The sequence below is a fragment of the Ovis aries genome, chromosome 4 (assembly GCF_016772045.2).
Source record: "Ovis aries strain OAR_USU_Benz2616 breed Rambouillet chromosome 4, ARS-UI_Ramb_v3.0, whole genome shotgun sequence".
NCBI lineage: Eukaryota > Metazoa > Chordata > Mammalia > Artiodactyla > Bovidae > Ovis > Ovis aries.
This window is the reverse complement of record NC_056057.1, coordinates 65,223,382-65,250,122: the sequence shown is the minus strand read 5'-3', so window position 1 is coordinate 65,250,122 and position 26,741 is coordinate 65,223,382. Positions and strand designations below refer to the sequence as shown.

The following is a 26,741-nucleotide window of genomic DNA, read 5'->3' as shown; positions in this document are numbered from 1 at the left end:
GATGTTATTTATTTTGTTTGGTAATTTGAACTCTGCTGTTTTTGAAAAAAGGAACAAGTGATATTTCTGCCCAATTTCCCTCTGCTTTTGTTTCATTGTGTCACTACAACTTCCAATGGTTGTTGACCTGGTACTTTACCTAATTAAGATAAGCTTGCCATTTCAGAATAGTATTTGGAAAAGGATAACATTAATGTTTACTAACAAAAAGTCAGTAGTGGAGTGATGAAAGAACATTATTGTTTTAAAGTCAACAACTGTGTGTACTTAGCTTGGTAAAATATGATACTTTGTATAGTCTGTGTAATGTATCTTGCTACTATCAAGATAAGTTTGCAAGAATTTCCTTTACTCATAATGTGACTTAGAGACCCTGTAGTTATATCCTCACTTACCAAAAATGTTTCCTGTACGGCTGAGACGAGTTGACAAACTTTATAATGTGTAGGGATCTTTCAGATGTGCGACAAGGACAGTGGGAAGAAAGAGTTGATTTGTTAGAGACGTGTGGGAAATTCAGGCGCTAGAGCAAGTGTGGTGTTAACTGCATCATCTCTCTCTCTGGGTGTTTGTCCATCCACTCATGCAAGTTTCTCAGAATAGAAAGATTATGATATCTCTGAGGATACAAAATGCAATCATGATCTGATGAACAAAATGACTTCTATGATATTTTGTTGAAAGATTTAACTTGAACACATTTTTGTTTGAAAAATTACCCTGGATTATGATGGGTCAGCTTTGTTCCTTAAAACCTTGCCCCATCATATAAACTTGTGCTTTTTAGTCACTTTGAATTATTGCCATCTCTTCATAATGACTTGTGGTTTATTTTAAAAAAGGCTTTTTAATACTTCAGTAGTGACTATAACCACCATCTGGTTCTTTCTTCAATTTTTAATCTTCTCCAACATTTTTGCTTCTTTGCTCTCATTTTTTTTGTATTTATCTTCTATTTATTTACTCTTTGTATCTATCTATACTTTTATTATTGTAAGAACAATGAACATGAAATCTACTTTTATTTATTTATTTTTTTTCATTGCAAGAAAAATTTTATTTTTTAATTTAAATTTATTTATTTTAATTGGAGGCTAATTACTTTACAATATTGTATTGGTTTTGCCATACATCAACATGAATCTACCATGGGTGTACACGTATTCCCCATCCTGAAACCCCCTCCCTCTTCCCTCCCCATACCATCCCTCTGGGTCATCCCAGTGCACCAGCCCCAAGCATCCTGTATCCTGCATCGAACCTGGACTGGCGATTCTTATATGATATTATACATGCTTCAGTGCCATTCTCCCAAATCATCCCACCCTCTCCCTCTCCCACAGAATCCAAAAGACTGTTCTATACATCTGTGTCTCTTTTGCTGTCTCACATACAGGGTTATCATTACCATCTTTCTAAATTCCATATATATGTGTTAGTATACTGTATTGGTATTTTTCTTTCTAGCTTGCTTCACCCTGTATAATAGGCTCCAGTTTCATCCACCGCATTAGAACTGATTCAAATGTATTCCTTTTAATGGCTGAGTAATACTCCATTGTGTATATGTGAAGTCTACTTTTAAAATGAATTTTAAAAAATTTAAGATAATTGACATACATTATATTAGTCTCATATGTACAGCAGAAATGATCTGATATTTGTATCTCTTAGATTTAAAAACAACACAGTAGTCTGCTCTAATTTTTAAAATTAATTTTCTTGATCATAAATTTTTGTTTTTCAGGGGGCTATGTATATTTGGAGTTTACCTTGTAACAGTCAGCTCAAGATTTAAATAAATATTACTATCAAAACCCACAACTTCCCAATTTCTGGATAGGCCACAGTTCTGCTTTTCCATTGGGTGTGCTTCTTTTTTCTTTCCAATCTTGCCTTTGGTACAACTGAGAATTCTTTTGATTGCAGTTGACAGCTGGCTTAAGCAGGAGTAAGAAATTTACTGGCTTTCATCATCTGGGCCTTCAATGTGATCAGATCTGGTTTCACTCTTCTCATCTCTTGCTTTTGTTCCCTTGGACAACCTATTTCCCCTGGTAACAAGATGGCTATAGCAGCTCTAAATCTTACTTCTCAGATTCTAGTCCATGTGAAAACGTGCCTGCTTTCCTCCAGATAGCTCAGCACAGCTCTCTTTCCAATTCTGTGGCTGGGGTTGGGCATCTTGAAATTGTCATTGTCACCAAAGGAATGTGGTTACATTTGGGTCAGAGTTACTTGTTACTTATGGTCAGTTTTCCTTTTACAAATGGGCTCTGAGTTCACTGTCAGCCTGCCGTGAGGGTGTAAACAATGTAGCATGCCTTCCCGTTTTGTTATTGTTGTTCAGTCACTCAGTTGTGTCCGATGGACTGCAGCATGCCAGGGTTTCTTGTGCGTCACCATCTCTTGGAGCTTGCTGAAACTCACGTCCATTGAGTTGGTGATGCCATCCAACCATCTTGTCCTCTGTTGTCCCCTTCTCCTCCTGCCTTCAATCTTCCCCAGCGTCAGGATCTTTTCCAATGCAGATAAGTTTCCCACATTGATTTGAATCTATGCACCCTTTATATTCTTGCCACCTCTTCTTAATATCTTCTGCTTCTGTTAGGTCCAGACCATTTCTGTCCTTTATCGAGCCCATCTTTGCATGAAATGTTCCCTTGGTATCTCTAATTTTCTTGAAGAGATCTCTAGTCTTTCCCATTCTGTTCTTTTCCTCTATTTCTTTGCATTGGTCGCTGAAGAAGGCTTTCTTATCTCTTCTTGCTATTCTCTGGAACTCTGCATTCGGATGCTTATATCTTTCCTTTTCTCCTTTGCTTTTCGCCTCTCTTTTCACAGCTATTTGTAAGGCCTCCCCAGACAGCCATTTTGCTTTTTTGCATTTCTTTTCCATGGGGATGGTCTTGATCCCTGTGTCCTGTACAATGTCACGAACCTCATTCCATAGTTCATCAGGCACTCTGTCTATCAGATCTAGGCCCTTAAATCTATTTCTCACTTCCACTGTATAATCATAATGGATTTGATTTAGATCATACCTGAATGGTCTAGCGGTTTTCCCTACTTTCTTCAATTTGAGTCTGAATTTGGTAATAAGGAGTTCATGATCTGAGCCACAGTCAGCTCCTGGTCTTGTTTTTGTTGACTGTATAGAGCTTCTCCATCTTTGGCTGCATAGAATATAATCAATCTGATTTCGGTGTTGACCATCTGGTGATATCCGTGTGTAATCTTCTCTTGTGTTGTTGGAAGAGGGTGTTTGCTATGACCAGTGCATTTTCTTGGCAAAACTCTATTAGTCTTTGCTCTGCTTCATTCCGTATTCCAAGGCCAAATTTGCCTGTTACTCCAGGTGTTTCTTGACTTCCTACTTTTGCATTCCAGTCCTCTATAATGAAAAGGACATCTTTTTTGTGTGTTACTTCTAAAAGGTCTTGTAGGTCTTCATAAAACTGTTCAACTTCAGTTTCTTCAGCGTTACTGGTTGGGGCACAGACTTGGATAACTGTGATATTGAATGGTTTGCCTTGGAGATGAACAGAGATCATTCTGTCGTTTTGAGATTGCATCCAAGTACTGCATTTTGGACTCTTTTGTTGACCATGATGGCTACTCCCTTTCTTCTGAGGGATTCCTGCCTGCAGTAGTAGATATAATGGTCATCTGAGTTAAATTCACCCATTCCAGTCCATTTTAGTTCGTTAATTCCTAGAATGTCGACATTCTCTCTTGCCATCTCTTGTTTGACCACTTCCAATTTGCCTTGATTCATGGACCTGACATTCCAGGTTCCTATGCAATATTGCTCTTTATAGCATCAGACCTTGCTTCTATCACCAGTCACATCCACAGCTGGGTATTGTTTTTGCTTTGGCTCCATCCCTTCATTCTTTCTGGAGTTATTTCTCCACTGATCTCCAGTAGCATATTGGGCGCCTACTGACCTGGGGAGTTCCTCGTTCAATATCCTATCATTTTGCCTTTTCATACTGTTCATGGGTTCTCAAGGTAAGAATACTGAAGTGGTTTGCCATTCCCTTCTCCAGTGGACCACATTCTGTCAGACCTCTCCACCATGACCCACCTGTCTTGCAAAGAAATAGAGGAAAAGAACAGAATGGGAAAGACTAGAGATCTCTTCAAGAAAATTAGAGATACCAAGGGAACATTTCATGCAAAGATGGGCTCGATAAAGGACAGAAATGATCTGGACCTAACAGAAGCAGAAGATATTAAGAAGAGGTGGCAAGAATACACAGAAGAACAGTACAAAAAAGATCTTCATGACCCAGATAATCACTATGGTGTGATCACTAATCTAGAGCCAGACATCCTGGAATGTGAAGTTAGGTGGGCCTTGGAAAAGCATCGCTATGAACAAAGCTAGTGGAGGTGATGGAATTCCAGTTGAGCTGTTTCAAATCCTGAAAGATAATGCTGTGAAAGTGCTGTACTCAATATGCCAGCAAATTTGGATAACTCAGCAGTGGCCACAGGACTGGAAAAGGTCAGTTTTCATTCCAATCCCAAAGAAAGGTAATGCCAAAGAATGCTCAAACTACCGCACAATTGCGCTCATCTCACATGCTAGTAAAGTAATGCTCAAAATTCTCCAAGCCAGGCTTCAGCAATACGTGAACCGTGAACTTCCTGATGTTCAAGCTGGTTTTAGAAAAGGCAGAGGAACCAGAGATCAAATTGCCAACATCTGCTGGATCATGGAAAAAGCAAGAGAGTTCCAGAAAACATCTATTTCTGCTTTATTGACTATGCCAAAGCCTTTGACTGTGTGGATCACAAGAAATTGTGGAAAATTGTGAAAGAGATGGGAATACCAGACCACCTGACCTGCCTCTTGAGAAACCTATATGCAGGTCAGGAAGCAGCAATTAGAACTGAACATGGAACAACAGGCTGGTTCCAAATAGGAAAAGGAGTACATCAAGGCTATATATTGTCACCCTGCTTATTTAATTTATATGCAGAGTACATCATGAGAAATGCTAGACTGGAAGAAACACAAGCTGGAATCAAGATTTCCAGGAGAAATATCAATAACCTCAGATATGCAGATGACACCACCCTTATGGCAGAAAGCAAAGAAGAACTAAAGAGCCTCTTGATGAAAGTGAAAGTGGAGAGTGAAAAAGTTGGCTTAAAGCTCACAATTCAGAAAATGAAGATCATGGCATCTGGTCCCATCACTCCATGGGAAATAGATGGGGAAACAGTGGAAACAGTGTCAGACTTTATTTTTGGGGGGCTCCAAAATCACTGCAGATGGTGATTGCAGCCATGAAATTACTCGTTGGAAGAAAAGTTATGACCAACCTAGATAGTATATTCCAAAGCAGAGACATTACTTTGCCGACCAAGGTCCGTCTAGTCAAGGTTATGGTTTTTTCTCTGGTCATGTGTAGATGTGAGAGTTGGACTGTGAAGAAAGCTGATTGCCGAAGAATTGATGCGTTTGAACTGTGGTGTTGGAGAAGACTCTTGAGAGTCCCTTGGACTGCAAGGAGATCCAACCAGTCCATTCTAAAGGAGATCAGTCCTGGGATTTCTTTGGAAGGAATGATGCTAAAGCTGAAACTCCAGTACTTTGGCCACCTCATGTGAAGAGTTGACTCATTGGAAAAGACTTTGATGCTGGGAGGGATTGGGGGCAGGAGGAGAAGGGGATGACAGAGGATGAGATGGCTGGATGGCATCACAGACTCGATGGACTAGAGTCTGAGTGGACTCCAGGAGTTGGTGATGGACAGGGAAGCTTGGCGTGCTGCAATTCATGGGGTCGTAAAGAGTCATTCACGACTGAGCGACTGAACTGACTGAACTGAACCCTTTATATCCTGGGAAAGCCCTTTTGAGGTGCACAGAGGGTGTGTCCAGTCACGGCTCAGGGTCTTTAGTAGCAGTGTCTGCAGGTGGATGAGGACTATCCCGTATCACTACTCTGGGACTGATGGGGAGCACGGGTGGTGGCACTTCTGATGGTGCCCTCTGCTGATTCTCAGTTCTGTTGTCTTCATCTGTCTTTCATATGTCATCTTCCCCTTTTCCTCTCTCCCTGCCTTTTTTTGGTAGTGCATTTGTGGAATTGCCAGGGCAGTCTCCTTTTATCTTGCTCAAGTATAGCTGAGTTAACTCTGGGTCAGTTCGCTTTTTTATGGTACTGGTGAATTTTCCTTGCCTCTACTCCCTCCCAACCAGAGATGAATTTGTTTTCCTTTTGGGCACACTATTTTGAGGGCTAGATGTGGCTCAGTGGGCATCTGTGGCTGTGGCAGTGTCACTGGACCATCTGGCCTCAGCCCTGTCTTTTATGGTTTTGTTAATTATCTTGAATCACTTTTTACTCCACCTGGATGGTCTGTAACTTGTTATCTTCGAAGCTGGGTATCCTCAGGCTTTGCATTTTCCCTGTGCTGACTTCCTCCCTCACTCCCCCTCTTTCCCATCCCCCATCTTTCCTCTGGCCCCTGTTGGGTATGTGTGAGGCCTCTCTAGCCCATCTTCCCCTCTCTATACTCATCATTGTTGGAAATATTTAGTGTGACTGATATTTTTATGGTCTATGGCCTTTACTGCTATTTTTCTTTTGGCAGAAAAACACCAACACGGTAAAATTTGTTTTTCTTGTCTGGTAGAAAGGGGATGTGGTAAAGGTAGAGCTTTTGTTATTCTGGGCATTTCCATTTCTCTGGGCTGTCTACACCCCTTCTGCATCTGTCTTTCCCTAAATTTGGGAGCCTTAGTAAGGTTTTCAGAATTTTGTTGTTTGCAACCTCACCACCCCTCCTTCTTATGAGGAGTTTGGATTTAGCACCTTCACAAAATGCATGACGTCTAGCCCCGAAAATTCTCAGAAACATCTGCATTTCTTGATGGGCACCATTTTACATTTCTTTTGTTCCACTGCTGCTGGTGTATGTTTACTATACTTTTTAAAAAAAAAATCATTTAGGTATTTATATTTTTGTTTAGTCCACAATGCTACATTTTTGAAAGGATTTTTTTAAAGTAGTCCCCAGCCTGCCAGATTTGAAGAATGGATGTTTATCCTAAAAATTCTTGTGGATTCAACAGTTGAGTTGTTTGGATGATTCTGAATAGAGGATCTTCTATTTCTATTATTTGAGCTATTTATTTAGTATGGATTAATTTCTTTGTACTTGATGTGAACGTCTTTTTTCCAGGTTGTCCTTGGCTTTTCAATTGTGTGTTGTATGTATGTGTTTCATTGTGGTCAAACATTCCTTTCCTGTCAATTTATTCTATTTGTTTTATGCTTAGATCTCTCCCTTGATGTTTTACTTATCTATAGAGAAGACTGTATGGAGAAAGTTATTATTATTATCTTCTCTATGTTGTGTTATTGCATATAACCCTGTAAAATAGGTAACTTAATTACCACTTCCCAGATTGGGAAACAAGCTCACAGACCATAAGTGTCTTGCTGTAAATCATAGGAGGCCTTTGAATCCAGAGCTATCGGATTCTAAAGCCTGGTTATTTCTAATACATTACCTGTTATTTAATTACCTTCCTATTTAGAGAGAGGATTTATGTGAACTGTGAGAGAGATAGGAGAGGGAAGCTCTTCTGTCAGCCTAATGAGGGCACAGACCATGTCTTTTGTTCATCATTGTGTATCTCATGTCCTGCATAGTCCTTGGCACATCTAAATAAGTATTTTTTGGGTGAATAAACCTAAATAGCCAGGTAACTGAGCAGGGCCAATGTCATGCACAGCAGGCTTTCAAGTTTATTTTTCAGAAACAAATGTTAGCCTGGTGTCCTCATTCTAGCCAACTTCTGAGTTTTGTTTTCTTCTGTAACAAACACGTGTTGAATATCTACTGCAACGCATGGGTCATGGTAGTTACCCACCACAGTGGTAACACTGGAGGTGATTACTTAGACTTCCTGGGTTCACCTTTGCTAAATTATTTCTCAATATGCCAGTGAGGTAACACTTATACAACACAAGCTTCCCAGTAGGAATAACCAACCAGTTTTTTCATCATCTTGGAGTTGTTTTTCTATCCTTAAGTCATCCTTTTGTTATTAATGTTTCCCAGCATGAAATGTGATATTCAAAATTATTTGAGTATTTGTGATAGTGTTCACAGATCAAAAAGTTTTTAGTTTTCAAATTATCTAAATTATTTAATATTTAGTGTAAAAGACATTTCTTGTCTTTAATCCTTTGATCTCTTTTTGTGCCTTGTAAAAGCTCATTTGCCTTTAATTCTTCCAGTTTTAAAATTTTGCTTTGATTTTTTCAGTCAAATGGAACTTCAAAAAAAATAGAATTTTGATCAATGGAGGGTTGACGTCAGAGTGTAGATATAATATGGGCAGGGTATGGGTTATAAATGTCTGACAACACAGTAGTCCTGCGTTTGTGACTGAAATGAAAAGAAAGTACTACGTATATAAAAGGCTCAATATGTTTGGGAATATAGTTGTCAGTAAAGGAGGCGAACAGATTTTACTAATAATATATATGAGTATGGTGGAATATTTTTTAAATCGTAAAATGACTTCTGTAAGCTTGTATGGGATTATATTGTCACATAAATAAAAATTCATGAATTCTTTGGAATAAAAAGCCTGCCAAAGAAAATAGTGAATTGAAGAATAAGTCAAGTCACCTTTGCCTCATTTTGAGGCAACCCGCAATAATCAGATCCTCAGCCTTCAAATAATAACTTATAATTGTCTAAACTGGAGCCTTTTTCTTGTCTGCCAAGGAAACGTATGAGTGGCCACATGCGGTTGCTGAGAGGCTGTGCTTTCCGAAGCCATCTGAATTCTTTGATTGCCATCCAGAGAGTGAACCAATATGCTCAAGTGGGGTGAATGAGCATCCAGAACACAACCTTGCTTTTTTTTGTGTGCAGGGATGTTAGTGCTAATAGAAGATTAATGCTATTTTCCTTGTAAGAAAGAAATCAAAGGATAATGTTTTGATAACTCTTGTCTCACTAGTGAACCACATGGCTCCTATTTTCTAGCAGATTTGGTTGAAATGTTGGAGCATCATGCTGTGGAAGAATCCCTGTGCTCTGCTGACTCCTACTCCTTGCTTAAGCATTAACGTATAGGTGTTTTATAATGTTGAAGTACTTCCCTCGTTTGTTCTTAAGATCCTTTATGGATCCACAGTGAAGTCGGAAGATCAAGGGGATGACAGGATTGATTTTCATCCTGTGCTGACTTTTCTTATATATATAGTATTCATTTATAAAATCCCTGGTCCAAGACCCATAAAACAATGTTGCTTTCAAATAGCTTTTTCCTGTGTATTATGTTTTATAAAACCTTTAGTTCCTGGGGGAATGTTATAAAGAGAGTTCCCTGTAGTCTGCAATTTCATTTTTTACACGATTATTTATAAAGTTGTTACTTTCCCTGAAAGGTGAATTCTGATTCCCTCCATATATACGCTATAGAAATTTAGTGGTTAAATGCCTCCTTGCCTACTATGACTAAGGGGGGAAAGGTCGAAAAGAGTATTTGAAGTGTTTTGGTGTTGTTTAAAAAAAAACAAACGTTCTTTCACGGTGGCCGAATGCCAAGGCTGGAAAAGTGTTATGGGAATGTCTGTGGTCAGGACTGCCTTTGACGAGAGAATGGTTAAATATGGTAATCTTGATAGGATTTGACAGCCATTTTTGATTCTATATATGGTTCATCATGGTCCCCTTCTTAAGAGTGAAATAACTAAGCTATTAAATTATTTTACCTAATTGGGAAGGAAAATGATTACCAAAAAACTACTTTATTCAGATGTCACAGTGATATAGAGGGTTCCAACAGTTTACAACATTTGTCTACAAAACACATTGTCATGGGAAATGAACCATGTTCCCCACCCCTGAGTCTCTCTTGAATTAAGTTGATTCATTAACTCTTTTCCATTCTACATGGAAACTCTTGCTTACAGATTTAAATTCTAAAGCACAAGGTAGAGATATATGTTAATGCTTAATATGAAAAACAAATAGTTGACTATGACTCTGTTAAAAGTATTTTCAAAGTGCATTAGTAGTACTCTGTTTAGAGGTTATACATATAAAATAAATTTTAAGTAGATTATCTTTTTGATGGACATTTGGGTGGTTTCCAGTTTTTGACTGAAATGAATAAAGCTGCCATGAGCATTCTTTTATAATTCTTCATGTGGACAGTACAAAAATAAATGTCAGACAAATATACGATGATTTTTAAAATTATACTACCACAATTTTCTCCAGTCTTTTTGTGATTAAATTTTAAAAAGACATTCAAGATTGAGTTATAATATTAGTAAGCATGCTTTATGTGCAAGAGTAGTATTGTATGTGTTTACTTCTCAAACATTAAATAATATAAAAGGTGTACCTTCAGTATTTCATGTAGTACATAATTTAAGTCACTTCTGACTAATTTAGAGTATCAGAAATCATTAAGATTATCATATCAGAATAAGTCCTTCACCTTATATTAATATTTGGACTATATTGTTGCCTAAGTTAAAAATAATCAGGGCTTTTGCCTTTTAGGATTGTTTATTTCAGGCTGCTCTGGGTCTTTGCTGGGCACAGGCTTTCTCTAGTTTCGGCGAGTGGGCACTGTGCTCTAGTTGCAGGGCCCTGGCTCCTCATTGCCGTGGGTTCTCCTGTTGCACAGCACGGGCCCTAGGCTCAGGGGCTTCGGTAGTTGCAGGGCACGGGCTTAGTTGCCCCACAGCATATGGGATCTTCTGAGACCAGGGATCAAAACCACGTCCCCTGCGTTGGCAGGCAGACTCTTAACCACTGGCCCACCAGGGAAGTCTCTAATCAGGGTTTTTATTTTTTTATTTTTTTTTTTTTTTTCCTTTTTTTTTTTTTTTCTTTTTTTTTTTTTATTTTTTATTTTTTAATTTATTTTTTTTTAATTTTTTACATTTTAAAATCTTTAATTCTTACATGCATTCCCAAACATGAACCCCCCTCCCCCCTCCCTCCCATAACATCTTTCTGGGTCATCCCCATGCACCAGCCCCAAGCATGCTGCATCCTGCGTCAGACATAGACTGGCGATTCAATTCACATGATAGTATACATGTTAGAATGTCATTCTCCCAAATCATCCCACCCTCTCCCTCTCCCTCTGAGTCCAAAAAGTCCGTTATACACATCTGTGTCTCTTTCCCTGTCTTGCATACAGGGTCGTCATTGCCATCTTCCTAAATTCCATATATATGTGTTAGTATACTGTATTGGTGTTTTTCTTTCTGGCTTACTTCACTCTGTATAATCGGCTCCAGTTTCATCCATCTCATCAGAACTGATTCAAATGAATTCTTTTTAACTGCTGAGTAATACTCCATTGTGTATATGTACCAAAGCTTTCTTATCCATTCATCTGCTGATGGACATCTAGGTTGTTTCCACGTCCTGGCTATTATAAACAGTGCTGCGATGAACATTGGGGTACATGTGTCTCTTTCAATTCTGGTTTCCTCGGTGTGTATGCCCAGGAGTGGGATTGCTGGGTCATAAGGTAGTTCTATTTGCAATTTTTAAGGAATCTCCACACTGTTCTCCATAGTGGCTGTACTAGTTTGCATTCCCACCAACAGTGTAGGAGGGTTCCCTTTTCTCCACACCCTCTCCAGCATTTATTGCTTGCAGATTTTTGGATAATCAGGGTTTTTAAACCAAATTTTTTTACAGTGAAATTTGTGAATAAGACCCTTTAAAAGCAGCATTTTCAAATGAACAACTGAGAAATATTCCTAAATGTATTTTGGAAAGTAATATGATTGTAGAGGACTGTGAACTTAAAAATGTGTGAATGGAAAAAATTAAGATTTTATATGGCTTTTTGCAGCTAGCTGATTAAGTCTTACACAGTTCATTGTCCTAAAGATGAAATTTGTACAAGGTTTTGGAAGGCAGGAGTTAGATATTAAAAGTGCTTGTTTCCAAGGTAGTACAAACTGGTTTTAACAATCTATCATCTCTCATTTACTAAAGGAAATATGTAAAAAGAAAAGGAAAATGTTCAGCAAGAACAAAATGTTGAGATGATGAAAAGCTACAGGGAAAGAAAAAAGGCTTTAGAAAGACTACTAAAAAGAAACTGGCTTTTTTCCCTTCAGCAATCTGTCTGAATTCATTTTGCTTTCATTATATATCTAGCCTGGAGGTAAAGTATGTTGAATATTGCAACAAAGAGGGTGTTATAAGGAGGACTTTTTTTTAAAATAATAAAGTGTAACATATGTGTAAACCGTGCAACTTTGTAACAGGAAACTTTATAATAAGGAAGGACTGTGCTTAGCTTTTCCACAATTTTGGAAGAATGAGTTTTATTAGGTGTTAGACAAAGAAATTATCAACTGACTTTTATGCTATAAGGTTGAAAGATTTCTTATGACCATTTCTAGACTTTAGCAGTGGTTTTATTGTGGGTCCTGATATATTAGGAACAGTGCCTAGCACTATTAATATGTCTACTGTTGCTAGTTCTCTTAAGAATATGATGTTTAACTTTTGCCTTTCAATGAAAAATTATTCAAAATCCTGTTATTCTGTGGTTTCCTCAGCAGTAGTAGGCTGTTCTTGAATTGATTGACACATAATATAATTTGGGAACACAATCAATGGTCCTTTTCTTTTTGAAAGATGGTGACAAATTCTATTGAAACTTGGGAAATTGGCTCCATCATTCATCCCTTACTGTTTCTTTGCTTTTCTTGCCCAACTTCCTGAAAACCATATTGTTTTGATGTCAGTATGTAGAATAGAGTATCTGTTGGGGAATCAGTGTGTATTAATTATATTAGAATAAGTGTAAGTGTAACAAATGGTACAGTTAGTAGGCACTGGGCCTAATAGTTTTTTCAGTTAATGAGGACACTAGTATTAGGGACCTCTAATATGCCTGAACCATATTTCTTGTAAATTTTCCTCAGTTTTGAGATTAACTGGCAATAGCTGTGTTTTTCTGGCTTTTAAAGGCTAATATATTATGGTGGAATTTTAGGATTTATATAGTGCTTCTTATAGAATAGTTGAGTTTTTGTATTTATCACACAGTTACTGAAGTAAGCTAGAAGAAGTGTAAAAGTCAGTCTTCTACTTTTTCTGGCTTTTCAATCTGTTTTTAAAAAATATTATATCCATTCACCTCTCCCACTTGAAAATTGCTCACTATGTACATTTGTGTACTATCTTAAATTGAGGTGGGGAAATTTAATGGTACCTTTTAATATGGCATGATCCACTGCAGGGCTGTTAGAAGATTAGAGATGAAGCTCCTAAGCTTAGGAGAGAGGTGTTAGAAGTGTGCTAGCAAAATATTTTATTACATCTTTAAAAATAAATCATTTAACAATTTAAAAAATTGAAGTATAGTTGATTTACAATGTTGTGCTGGTTTCTGGGATACCGCAGAGTGATTCAGTTATACATATATATCCATTGTCTTTTCCATTATGATTTATTATAGAATATTGAATATAGTTTCCTGTTTCTATACTATAGGACCTGTGGTTTATTTTGTATATAGTAGTTTGCATCTGCTAATCCTACACTGCTGTTTATCCCCCCCCCCCCCCCCCCCCCCCCCCCCCCGCCGCCTTTTCTCTTTGGTAACCATGGGTCTGTTTTCTATGTCTGTGAGCCTGTTCCTGTTTCGTAAATGTTTCTGTTTCGTAAATAAGTTTATTTGTATCATATTTTACTCTTTTTGGTTTCCAACCAAAAGCGCTTCTTTTTAATTTTTTTTAAAAGTTGCAGTAGAGTTGATTTACAGTGTCTTGTTTTCAGGGCTGCAGTAAAGTGGTTTAGTGCCTATTGGCCATCTGTATGTCTTTGGAGAAATGTCTGTTTAGGTCTTCTGCCCATTTTTGGATTGGATTTGTTGTTGTTGTTACTGAGTAGTATGAGTTGTTTGTGTATTTTGTAAGTTAAGCCCTTGTTGGTTGCATCATTTGCAAATATTTTCTCCCATTGGTTGTCTTTTTGTTTTGTTTTGTTTCCTTTGTTGTGCAAAGGGCTTCCCTGATGGCTGCCATGGTAAAGTGTCTGCCTGCAATGCGCGGGAGACCCGGGTTCCTTTCCCGGGTCAGGAAGATCCCCTGGAGAAGGAAACGGCACCCCACTCCAGCACTCTTGCCCGGAAAATCCCATGGACAGAGGAGCCTGATAGGCTACAGTCCATGGGGTCGCAGAGTCCGACACGACTGAGCGACTTCACTTTCAGTTTGTTGTGCCAAAGCTTTTAAGTTTGATTAGGTCCCATTTGTTTACTTTTTCTTGTATTTCTATTGCCTTGGGAGAGAGACCTAAGAAAACATCGGTACAATTTATGTAGAGAATATTTTGCCTGCGTTCTCTTTTAGGAGTTTTATGGTGTCATGTCTTAAATTTAAATCTTCAAGCCATTTTGAGCTTATTTCTGTGTATGATGTGAGGGTGTGTTCAAACTTCATTGATTTATACGTGCCTCTTTAGTTTTCCCAGCACCACTTGCTTAAGAGATTTCTTTTTCTTAATTGTATATTCTTGCTTCCTTTGTCAAAGATTGTGATCATAGATGTGGGGGTTTATTTCTGGGTTCTCTATTCTGTTCCATTGATCCACGTATCTATTTTTTTGCCAACACCACACTTTATAGTATTGTCTAAAGTCTGGAGGGTTATGTCTCCAGCTTTACTTTGGCAGTTCTAGGTCTTTTATGGTTCCATGTAAATTTTAGGATTATTTGTCCCAATTCAGTGAAAAATGGCGAGGGTAAATTGATAGTGCGTGCATGCTAAGTTGCTTCAGTCATGTTGGACTCTTTGCCACCCTATGGACCGTAGCCCATGAGGTCCCTCTGTCCATGGGATTCTTCAGCAAGAATACTGGTGTAGGTTGACATGCCCTCTTCCAGGGGAATTTCCTGACCCAGGGATTGAACCCACGCCTCTTAGGTCTCCTGCATTGGCAGGCAGGTTCTTTACCACTAGCAGCACCTTGATAGGGATTGCATTAAATGTGAAGATTGCTTTGGGTAGTATGGCCATTTTAATGATATGAATTCTTCCAATCCAAGAGTATGGGATATCTTTCTCTGTCTTTGAATCATCTCAATTTTCTTTATTAGTGTTTTATAGTTCTCATCATACGTCTTTCACATCCTTGTAGACCATTTACTTTAAACCTTGCAAGATGACAGAAACATTCAAAATAACTTTGAACTGTGTGCAATTAATTTGATAAAGATAAAATGTTAAATAGTACAAACTTATGAAGACATCAGTTCCCCACTTCCTTCTACTCTCCAATATGCTTCATTTCTACCTTTATTTTTTCTTAGGGCTAACTCCTTATCGCTCAATAATGAGATGAGATTCTCCATATCCTTGCCAACATGTTGTTTTGTTATTTATCTTTTTGATTTTAGCAACTGTAGTGGGTGTATGGTAGTATCTCATTTTGGTTTTGATCTGCGTTTTTCTGATGGCTAGTGATTTTGAGCATCTTTTGCTGTGCCTGTTGGCTACTCATGTATATTGAACAGTCAAGCAATAAAGACTGACTGCAGACTGTGTGTCCTTAGGGTCAGGAGCCAGGGCTTGTCAGCTGGTGGGCTTCATCTTAGGACAGTTAGGGACTACTTCGCTGTTTCACTGGGGACTCACCCCATCTGTAGATGTACATCTTTTCTTCTGAGGGTTTTCTGTCTTTAAAGGTTTCTTTAACCTCTGTATGGGAGAGAATGAGCTAGTCCCATGTATTCTGGACCTCAGTGGGGAGGAGATTTAGAGGGTTGATTATCCAGAATGCAGACATTTTTTTTTCCCATCTACATATTTTTCCAGTGATTGCCTATTCCCATGCTATCACTATTTTATACCTGATGTGCCTCCAATCTGGAGTCACTTGCTTAGTTCAACTTCTCCAGAGATTATACTTTCTGTATCCTGTGGGGGTCTGGGTACCTAACTATTGCTTACACAGACTTTAAAATATTACTGTTATCTTTAGATCCCACCTCATCCCACTTTCTGTGGTAGCTGGTGCTTTTCAGAATTTTAGAGCATGAGTGAGAGTTGGACTGTGAAGAAGGCTGAGTGCCGAAGAATTGATGCATTTGAACTGTGGTGTTGGAGAAGACTCTTGAGAGTCCCTTGGACTGCAAGGAGATCCAACCAGTCCATTCTGAAGGAGATCAGCCCTGGGATTTCTTTGGAAGGAATGATGCTAAAGCTGAAACTCTAGTACTTTGGCCACCTCATGCAAAGAGTTGACTCATTGGAAAAGACTGTGATGCTGGGAGGGATTGGGGGCAGGAGGAGAAGGGGACGACCCAGGATGAGATGGCTGGATGGCATCACTGACTCGATGGACGTGAATCTGAGTGAACTCTGGGAGTTGGTGATGGACAGGGAAGCCTGGCGTGCTGTGATTCAGGGGGTCGCAAAGAGCCGGACACGACTGAGCGACTGAACTAACTAACTAACTGAATGTATTCTCTAGGAATTTAGATCTGACCTTCCTCTTCTCTTCAGTACTGTTTACCTTTTCTTTGTTCACTTTCTGTCTTCACAGATTATGGTTAGGCTTACTGTTGTTCTGATTTCTTTGAAGGAGTTGATGTCTGTTTATTTTAAAAGCCTGTGACTGTTGTTTGGTATGGTTTGTTGTTCTTGTTGTTTTTAGAGAAGGAGACATAAGAGTCTTTAGCTGAGTATCTTGAAAGGGGAATCATACTTGCTGTCATAATGCTTCTATAAAATATTGGGGAGAAACTTGTCTTTAGAGTCACTAGTCAGTTAAAAGAAAATCTGAGTGCTTGTCTCCACAGGCTTTTAATTTCTTCCTTGAGTGAAATAATAATAAAGAGGGTGAGAATGGTTGCCAGGTCATGATTGCAGAATCTTGGCTGTAAGTCATGGGCAAAAAGCTTTATTGTCTGCCCCCATGGTTGAATGAGTTATTTCACCTCTGGGACCCTGTGAATGTTCAGACAGTTGAGTAATCCTACCTTCACACACATGGTTGGCAGCAGGGCAAGTAATATCTGAGTACTTGGCATAATAATGAATGGGGAATATAGAGGGAATGTAAACCTTTGACAGGTCTGTCTCTTAGTTTCCTACAATTTCATTTTCATGGCTACTGATAGGGTTGGTTTTGCTCAGAGATTAAGGGTGTTCTTAATTTTGGTAGTTGTTTGGGATTATTCTAATACAGTTTCTGGAGCAGGGATGAGGTGAACACTGTGTTAATCCATAATCTACTATAAGTACATTGTAACCCAGTGTTTTTTAGAGATGTGAACAATCCCCAGTTCCAGTTTCCTATTTCAAGACTTCATATATAACTGGAATTTTGTAAGCCCCATTTTGACTAGTGGATAATGTGGTATTTGGCATTCTGGAGCATTAACGAACCCTGGAAGGTCTGTATTTCCTTTTTCTTTGTGCAGTGTCAATCCTGTTACGTGGTCATCATAGAAGCTTTTGGGTCTTCCACTTGTACTTTGATTTGAGGGCTTAACATCCCAAGCTTTTATATTTTGTAAGTGCTTAAGCAGAGCAGCAGAGAAGGCAATGGCACCCCACTCCAGTACTCTTGCCTGGAAAATCCCATGGATGAAGGAGCCTGGTGGGCTGCAGTCCATGGGGTTGCTAAGAGTCGGACTTGACTGAGCGACTTCACTTTCACTTTTTACTTTCATGCATTGGAGAAGGAACTAGCAACTCACTCCAGTGTTCTTGCCTGGAGAATCCCAGGGACGGGGGAGCCTGGTGGGCTGCTGTCTATGGCATCGCACAGAGTTGGACACGACTGAAGTGCCTTAGCAGCAGCAGCAAGCAGAGCAGAGCAGGTGGCTCATTCAGCAGTCTTTGTAATTACCACTGTCATTGAACAGTCCAGTACGATAGCCACTTATTTCTCAAAGCCTTGTCTTCTACTGGTACTCTGTCACACACTGCACCAATGTTAATTTGAATAATTGTGATTCCACTGCATGCCATGTATTTCTGTTTTCTTTTTTTCCACAAAGCGAAGTCATCCGTGTGTTCATCAGGTATGTGAACAAGCTAGTCCCCATATATCTTAAATACTGTGTTAGTTAAGGTCCCAGTAGGAGACAGTTTGTGGCAGATGACTCTAATGAAGTAGAATGAAAATGAAGGATTACTGATAGAGGTGTCCAGTTCAGTTCAGTTCAGTCGCTCAGTCATGTCCGACTCTCTGCAACCTCATCAATTGCAGCACGCCAGGCCTCCCTGTCCATCACCAACTCCCAGAGTTCACTCAGACTCACGTCCATCGAGTCCGTGATGCCATCCAGCCATCTCATCCTCTGTCGTCCCCTTTTCTTCCCGCCCCCAATCCCTCCCAGCATCAGAGTCTTTTCCAATGAGTCAACTCTTCCCATGAGGTGGCCAAAGTACTGGAGTTTCAGCTTTAGCATCATTCCTTTCAAAGAACACCCAGGGTTGATCTTCTTCAGAATGGACTGGTTGGATCTCCTTGCAGTCCAAGGGACCCTCAAGAGTCTTCTCCAACACCACCGTGCAAAAGCATCAATTCTTCGGTGCTCAGCTTTCTTCACAGTCCAACTCTCACATCCATACATGACCACTGGAAAAACCGTAGCCTTGACTGTAGAAAGGGTTAAGAGAAGAGATTGTCCCTATACTTAGCAAAATAAACTATCTAATTTAAGTCTTTATATTTTGGGGTATCTTTGTTGTTGTAGCTTGGCCTTTTCCCTAACTAATATAAGAATTTACTTTATTATGGCCATGTAGACACTATGGACAACTGAGATTTGATAACATTTCTTTTCTTTGTTTTTTTTGAAGTTAAAAGTAATACAAGAAGTAACCTTTATGTGCTTTACCCATGTTTTCCTATTATGAATACTTTTATCTTATTTGCTTTGCCTTTTTTTTCATTTACACACTCTCTCATGTATGCACGATCATTTTTTCTGAGACATTTGAGAATTTATTATATGCTTCATGGCCCTTTATACCTAAGCACTTTAGTGTATATTTCCTAAGAATAGAAATATTATTACATAGTACAGTTGCTAATTCCATAAAGTTACATTGATATAATACTTTTATCTATTCTAGTATCCAAATTCTAATTTTTTTCAGTTGATCTAATACTCTAACAAAGTGCTTTATAAGATTCCTGCCCCTCCTATCCCATTGTTACAGGATCTAGTCTATAGGTAGGCAGTGCATTCAGTTGCATGTGTTTTTAGCCTCTTTTAAGCTGGGAAATTTTCACCCCCTTTCTTTATCTTTTATGACATCGACAGTTCTGAAGAATATGGTCTCCGCCACCGTTTAAAGAAAGAAAATATTCCTCATTTCCTCATTTTGTTTGTCAGCCACTTTCCTCTGATTATATTGACAATATACATTCTTGGTCAGAATACTGCCAGAATTAAAGTAGTTTCCTTATTGCTTCTGACCCTCTCACTTATCACATGAACAAAGCTCTGTTTCTATCTTCTTTCTAGCTAACTCACTCCCCAAATCAAGTGCTTCTCTAAGGCTGCCACTTCCAGTCCTGCACACTTTCAAGTTTCTTTCCTATAGCCTTATATGATTATGAATTCCTTGGTCTCATCCCATGTTAATTATTTTTGTATTTATTGTTTCACATATTCCTCTGATTTTGTCCGTACTTTCTCTAAAATCTGTTCCCTTTCATAGGATCTTAGGAAAGCCTTCCCTTCCCCATTCGCTATGCCCTCAGGTTTTTGGTAGTAGCAGTGGGCTGATGGTGGAAGCACTGTTGGAATTTTCTCCCTATCCCCTTATGTATGGTGGAGGTTGCAGTGTTCTCCATTGCATAGTAATGAATACAGTATGGGTGCAGTGCGGTTTTGTGTGTGTGTGTGTGTGTGTTTTTTAGGAGAGTAAAAGAGGAAGCGTTTTGGAATGAGGTGACTATCACTATTCCCTCAATCCAGAAACTTTTTAAAAAGACACTTTCTGATCCCAGCGATATTAAAAAGAATATAAAGGAATATTATGAACAACTTTATACTAATAAGTTAATAACTTAGATGAAATAAATAAATGACTTGAAGACCACAGCTTACCAAAAACTGCCACAAGAAGAAATAGAAAGTCTGAATAGCCTGTCTCTACTAAAATTTTTGAATTAATAATAAAAACCTTTTCATAAAATGTCCGTGTATAGTTTCACAGGTGAAAAGTATTAAATGTTAAAGGAAAAATAATACCAGTATTATACAAAGTTTTTCCAAAAGTAGATGAGGAGGGAATGCTTTCCAACCCATTTCTGATAGCTTTGATACTAAAACTGATAAAGATATTATAAAAAGGAAGAATTATAGTCAGTATCCCTTATTAACATGGATGCAGTAATACTAAAATGATTAGCAAATAGAATCTTGTTGTTGTTCAGTCACCAAGTCGTGTTTGACTCTCTGTGACCTCATGACTTCAGCATGCCAGGCCTCCCTGTCCAGTCCTAAAAAGGCAAATAAAATCTAGCAATATAAAAAATAGATAATCTCTCATGACCAATTGGAGTTTATTCCAGAAAAATAAGATTGGTTCAACAATTTAAAATAAGACGATAAAAAAAAAACAAGGAGAAAAGCCATAACATTTAACATGAAATGGATCATAGACTGAAATTTAAAACCTAAAACTATAAAACTAGTAGAAGAAAAAATTAAGAGAAAATCTTTATGACCTTGGAGTAAGCAAAGATTTCTTAGGGCATGTAAAGCACTAATCATAAAAGAAAGAAAATGATAAATTACAATGCACCAAATTAAAATCTCCTGATTTTCAAAAGACAACTGTTAAGCAAATGAAAAGACAATTCTTGGACTGAGAGAAAATATTCACAATGTATGTAGCTGACAAATTAGTTGTATCCAGAATATATAATGAAATCTTATAAATCAATAAGAAGATAAACAGCCCAGTTAAAAAAAAAGGACAAATATTTGAAGAGACATGTCACAAAGATTTGCAACTGGCGCAATAAGGGTGTGAAAAGTTGCTCAGCATCATTAGGCTTCAGAGAAATTCAAATTAAAATCACCATGAGATGCTTCTACATATCCAGCAGAAAAGTTGAAGTAAAAATGACTGAAAATATTAAGTTCAATTGAGGCTTCCCCTGTGGCTCAGTGATCAAGAATCTCCCTGCCTGCATGCAGGAGACTTGGGTTCGATCCCTGGGTGGGGAAGATCCCCTGGAGAAGGAAATGGCAACCCACTCCAGTATTCTTGCCTGGAAAATTCTATGGACAGAGGAGCCTGTGGATTGCAAAAGAGTCAGACACGACTTAACTAAATAACAGCAACAACACCTCAAACTTGTGACAGCTCGATTTTATGTTCTCATAGGGCAGATCTGTGGAAAGTCTTAAGGTATTTTCTAAACTCTTTTGACTTGGGATAGCTCAGCTCCCAAACTCTGTCTTCCCTGTGAAGCTTGTAATGGCTGGTTTAGACTTTGTTAGGTGGGTATGTGTGCGTGTGTGCTTAGTTGCTTCAGTTGTGTCCAGTTCTTTGTGACCCCATGGACTGTAGTCTGGCAGCCTCCTCTGTCCATGGGATTTTCTAGGCAAGAATACTGGAGTGAGTTGCCATGCCCTCCTCCAGGGGATCTTCCCAACCCAAGGTTCAAACCCACATCTTCTGCGTCTCCTGCATTGCAGGTAGATTCTTTATCACTGAGCCACTGGGGAAGGTCATTAGTTGGGTATAGAGCAAACCTTACTGTGGGGCCTGGTCCTTACTCTTAACAGCAGCCTTTCTCAGTATTTATAAGGTATTATTTCTGCTTTATTGACTACGCCAAAGCCTTTGACTCTGTGGATCACAATAAACTGTGGAAAATTCTGAAAGAGAGGAATACCAGACTACCTGACCTGCCTCTTGAGAAACTTATATGCAGGTCCAGGAGGCAACAGTTAGAACTGGACATGGAACAACAGACTGGTTCCAAATAGGAAGAGGAGTACGTCAAGGCTGTATATTGTTACCCTGCTTGTTTAACTTATATGCAGAGTACATCATGAGAAACGCTGGGCTGGAAGAAGCACAAGCTGGAATCAAGATTGCTGGGAAAAATATCAATAATCTCAGATATGCAGATGACACCACCCTTATGGCAGAAAGTGAAGGGGAGCTAAAAAGCCTCTTGATGAAAGTGAAAGAAGAGAGTGAAAAAGTTGGCTTAAAGCTCAACATTCAGAAAACGAAGATCATGGCATCTGGTCCCATCACTTCATGGGAAATAGATGGGGAAACACTGGAAACAGTGTCAGACTTTATTTTTGGGGGCACCAAAATTACTGCAGATGGTGATTGCAGCCATGAAATTAAAAGACACTTACTCCTTGGAAGGAAAGTTATGACCAACCTAGATAGTATATTGAAAAGCAGAGACATTACTTTGCCAACAAAGGTCCATCTAGTCAAGGCTATGGTTTTTCCAGTGGTCATGTATGGATGTGAGAGTTGGACTGTGAAGAAAGCTGAGCAACAAAGAAATGATGCTTTTGAACTGTGGTGTTGGAGAAGACTCTTGAGAGTCCCTTGGACTGCAAGGAGATCCAACCAGTCCATTCTAAAGGAGATCAGTCCTGGGTGTTCTTTGGAAGGAATGATGTTGAAGCTGAAACTCCAGTACTTTGGCCACCCCATGCAGAGTTGACTCATTGGAAAAGACTCTGATGCTGGGAGGGATTGGGGGCGGGAGGAGAAGGGGACGACAGAGGATGAGATGGCTGGATGACATCACCAACTTGATGGACGTGAGTCTGAGTGAACTCCGGGAGTTGGTGATGGACAGGGAGGCCTGGCGTGCTGTGATTCATGGGGTTGCAGAGAGTCGGACACGACTGAGCGCTGAACCGAACTGCACGAGGTCTCTCCATGTTAGGTGTGCCAGATCTTTAACATCCGCCAGCACTGCTTGATTTCTGGTATCTGTTCCATTCTCCCCCCTCTAGCAGTCATCCTCTGATAAATTCTGCATAGTCTCTCAATGTGCATGCTTAGCTGAGTGCTCGTTTAGGAACTCTGAGGGAACTATCTCACAACCTCTGTTTCTGCAAGACTCCCTTCTTCCTGTTTCTGCTAGACTCTCTTCTCCCTGGTGCCTTGATTCAGATTTCAGTTTTCGCAGCTGCCCCCAACTCTCATATTTGCCTTATCTCAGTGGGGCTCCTGTGCTCTGCTTGAGTTCCAGCTTGCTGTGCTGCAGTTGGAAATTGTCTTCTGACAAAGCTTGGGCGGATGGGGGAGCTCACCTCATGAGTTTTGCTTGTCTTGGTGCCATAGGCTGTGATGGCTGTTGTGAAATGCCCTCAGACAGAAACCTGATATGTTTTGTCCAGTTTATGGTAGCTTACAGCAGGAGGGCTAGTTACTCCGTCTTAGTTGGAAGTTGAAATACTCCAAGAGAGTCTAGACTTCTTAATACTTGGAAAATGAGATTATTCATGATTTCCTAAAGAGAGAATAGAAAAACTGTAAGATTTACCTTAAACTTCATCCAGGAGCAGTGAAGACTGATTCCGCAGAACAGCTTTACAGCAACAATGATGGAAAGAAAATTGTTTCCTCGTCGTAGTCTGCTGAGTTCAGGAAGGAAGGAGACTTTAACCCCCTCCCCCTTTTTTTGGCCTCAGCTTGAAGCGTGTGGAACTTCTCCCACTATAAGAGGTCAAACCCATGACCCTGCAGTGGAAGTGCAGAGTCCTAACCAGTGAACCACCAGGGAAGTTCTGACTTTCCCTTTCTATTTACTACTCTTCAATTCTATTCATTTTTAAAAAATTGAATTTATTTTTAAATGAAACAAAGATAAGTATTTGTAATGATAAAAGGTACAATTCACAAAGAAGACAGACATCATAAACCATTAGACATGTAACAACAAAGAAAGATACATAAAGCAAAAATCAGCAGTTCTATTAATCTTATAATTTCGAATTATAAGAAGATTTAAGAAGGTTTAAGAAGATGAGTAAATGCCTTTTTCAGTATAGCTCCCTGTACCTTCAGATGTCATATATTAAGCTTCTGTGACTTCAAAGGTGGTTTTTAGCCAGCCCTTTAATAAGCACAGATATCATGTTTATAAGTTTTACTTAGCTTTGGCAATGACAAGAGATAATAATTTGAAATCTTTTGTTATTCTGAGTCTTGGATTGTCTTCCTCAGATAATTTCCTTTTAAGAAGTAACATACTTGTTTAATAAAATGGAAATTATGAGGTACTGACTAAGAATATGCAATAAGAATATTAGACTTTATAGGTGTCATAAATATCTTTCATCATTTAACTTTCATATGATTAAAACTAGCAATCATTTATTGAATACTGTTTCAGATACTGTGCTAGGTGCTTTAAAATACTGCATATATATATATATATATATATATATATATTTTTTTTTTTTGGTTTCATCACACGGCTTGAGGGATCTTAGTTCCCTGACCAGGAATAGAACCTAGGCCCCCTGGAGTGGAAGTGCAGAGTCCTAACCACTGGATTGCAAAGCAGTTCCACTGAGAAATAAGTACCTATATGAAATGGGTGGTACTTTACCTCAATTTTTCATCTAAGAAAATTCAGAATTACAAAAGGAAATTTCTGTTCTTTGGTCAATTTGATAAATCACATGCCTTTCCAAGTAATTGTGTATACATTTAGAAAGATAGTTTTTTTTGGAAGTTGCATTAATGATAGACAATTAAACACACAGATCTTAAAATTATGTATTTACTGATTCTTTTTTTTGCCTTATTTTCGTATTCCTTGACTTCCCTTAGCCTTTCGTTTCTCTTAAGGTGAAGTCGCTCAGTCTTTCGTTTCTCCTAGATGTATTGTTTTCCTCTAACGTTTCATTTGTTTATATGTGTGCAAATTCTAAGGGATGACAGAATGGTAGGGATGCTTTGTGCATGCATGTGTGTGAAGTTGCCACAATTGTGTCCGAACCTTTGCCACCCCATGGACTATAACCCACCAGGCTCCTTTGTCTATGGGATTCTCCAGGCAAGAATACTGGAGTGGGTTGCCATGCTCTTCTTCACCAGGGGTGCTTTGTAGGGGTGAGTAAAATTACTTTAAGAGTTTGCTGTACCCAATTCAGGTAGTACTAACAAAACTACACCTGTAGGTTTGAGTCCATCAATGACTGAAATTAACTGCACCTGTTTAACTTCTGCATCCATTTTAGCCTTTGAGGGATTAAAATCTATGGTTGGTTCCTAGAAACTTGTTCTTATGATTAGGAAACAGTTCAGAATGCGTTTATTACTGACTGAATCCATAGTCTTATATTTATATATGAATGGAGGTACCTCTTCTCAAATAAGTAGCCCAGAGTACTCCTATTTGCTTCACTTTCCCAGTCCACTATTTGGTAAGAGGGATTAACTTTGCATGTTTTTCTTGTATTTGTTGGGCCAGCATGATGAACCTATAGTTCCAATTGAAGCTGGATGAGAAGAGAAGCTATAGGATAATTTTTATCATTAGAATCTATCTATCTATCTGTCTTTCTATATATACACACACATAAGTTTCAGTTTCAGTTCAGTCACTCAGTCATGTCCGACTCTTTGCAACCCCATGGACTGCAGCACGCCAGACCTCCCTGTCCATCTTCAACTCCCAGAGTTTACTCACACTCATGTCCATAGTGTTGGTGATGCCATCCAACCATCTCATCCTCTGTCGTCCCCTTCTCCTCCTAACTGCAGTCTTTCCCATCATCAGGGTCTTTTCAGATGAGTCAGTTCTTCGCATCAGGTGGCCAAAGTACTGGAGTTTCAGCTTCAGCATCAGTCCTTCCAATGAATACTCAGGACTGATCTCCTTTAGGATGGACTGGTTGGGTCTCCTTGCAGTCCAAGGGACTCTCAAGAGTCTTCTCCAACACCCTCGTTTGAAAGCATCAATTCTTCGGCACTCAGCTTTCTTTGTAGCCCAACTCTCACATCCATACATGAATACTGGAAAAACCATAGCCTTGACCACATGGACTTTGTTGGCAAAGTAATGTCTCTGCTTTTAATATGCTGTCGAGGTTGGTCATAACTTTTCTGCCAAGGAGTAGACTTCTTTTAATTTCATGGCTGCAGTCAATCATGTGCAGTGATTTTCGAGCCCAGAAAAATAAAGTCTCTCACTGTTCCCACTGCTTCCCCATCTATTTGCCATGAAGTGATGGGACCAGATGCCATGATCTTTGTTTTCTCAGTGTTGAGCTTTAAGCTGCCCTTTTCACTCTCCTCTTTCATTTTCATCAAGAGGCTCTTTAGTTCTTCTTCACTTTCTGCCATAAGGGTGGTGTCATCTACATATCTGAGGTTATTGATATTTCTCCCAGCAATCTTGATTCCAGCTTGTGCTTCATGCAGCCTAGCATTTCTCATGATGTACTCTGCATATAAATTAAATAAGCTGGGTGACAATATACAGCCTTGACATACTCCTTTCCTGATTTGGAACCAGTCTCTGTTGTTCCATGTCCAGTTCTAACTGTTGCTTTCTGACCTGCCTACAGATTTTTCAGGAGGCAGGTCAGGTGGTCTGGTATTCCCATCTGTTTAAGAATTTTCCACAGTTTGTGGTGATCCACACAGTCAAAGACTTTGGCATAGTCAATAAAGCAGAAATAGATGTTTTTCTGGGACTCTTTTGCTTTTTTGATAATCCAAC

General features: G+C 39.1%; 1 protein-coding gene and 1 long non-coding RNA gene across 7 annotated transcripts in view; both read left to right on the top strand.

Moving 5' to 3' along the window:
* The window catches only part of BBS9 (Bardet-Biedl syndrome 9), a 465,907-nt gene that overhangs the window by 44,657 nt on the left and 394,509 nt on the right, over nucleotides 1–26,741 (top strand). The gene's annotated exons all lie outside the window — the stretch shown is intronic.
* Nucleotides 9,196–12,039, top strand: LOC132659687 (uncharacterized). Its single transcript, XR_009600410.1, has 2 exons — nucleotides 9,196–10,843; nucleotides 11,692–12,039. It is a non-coding gene; the product is annotated as an uncharacterized LOC132659687 (long non-coding RNA).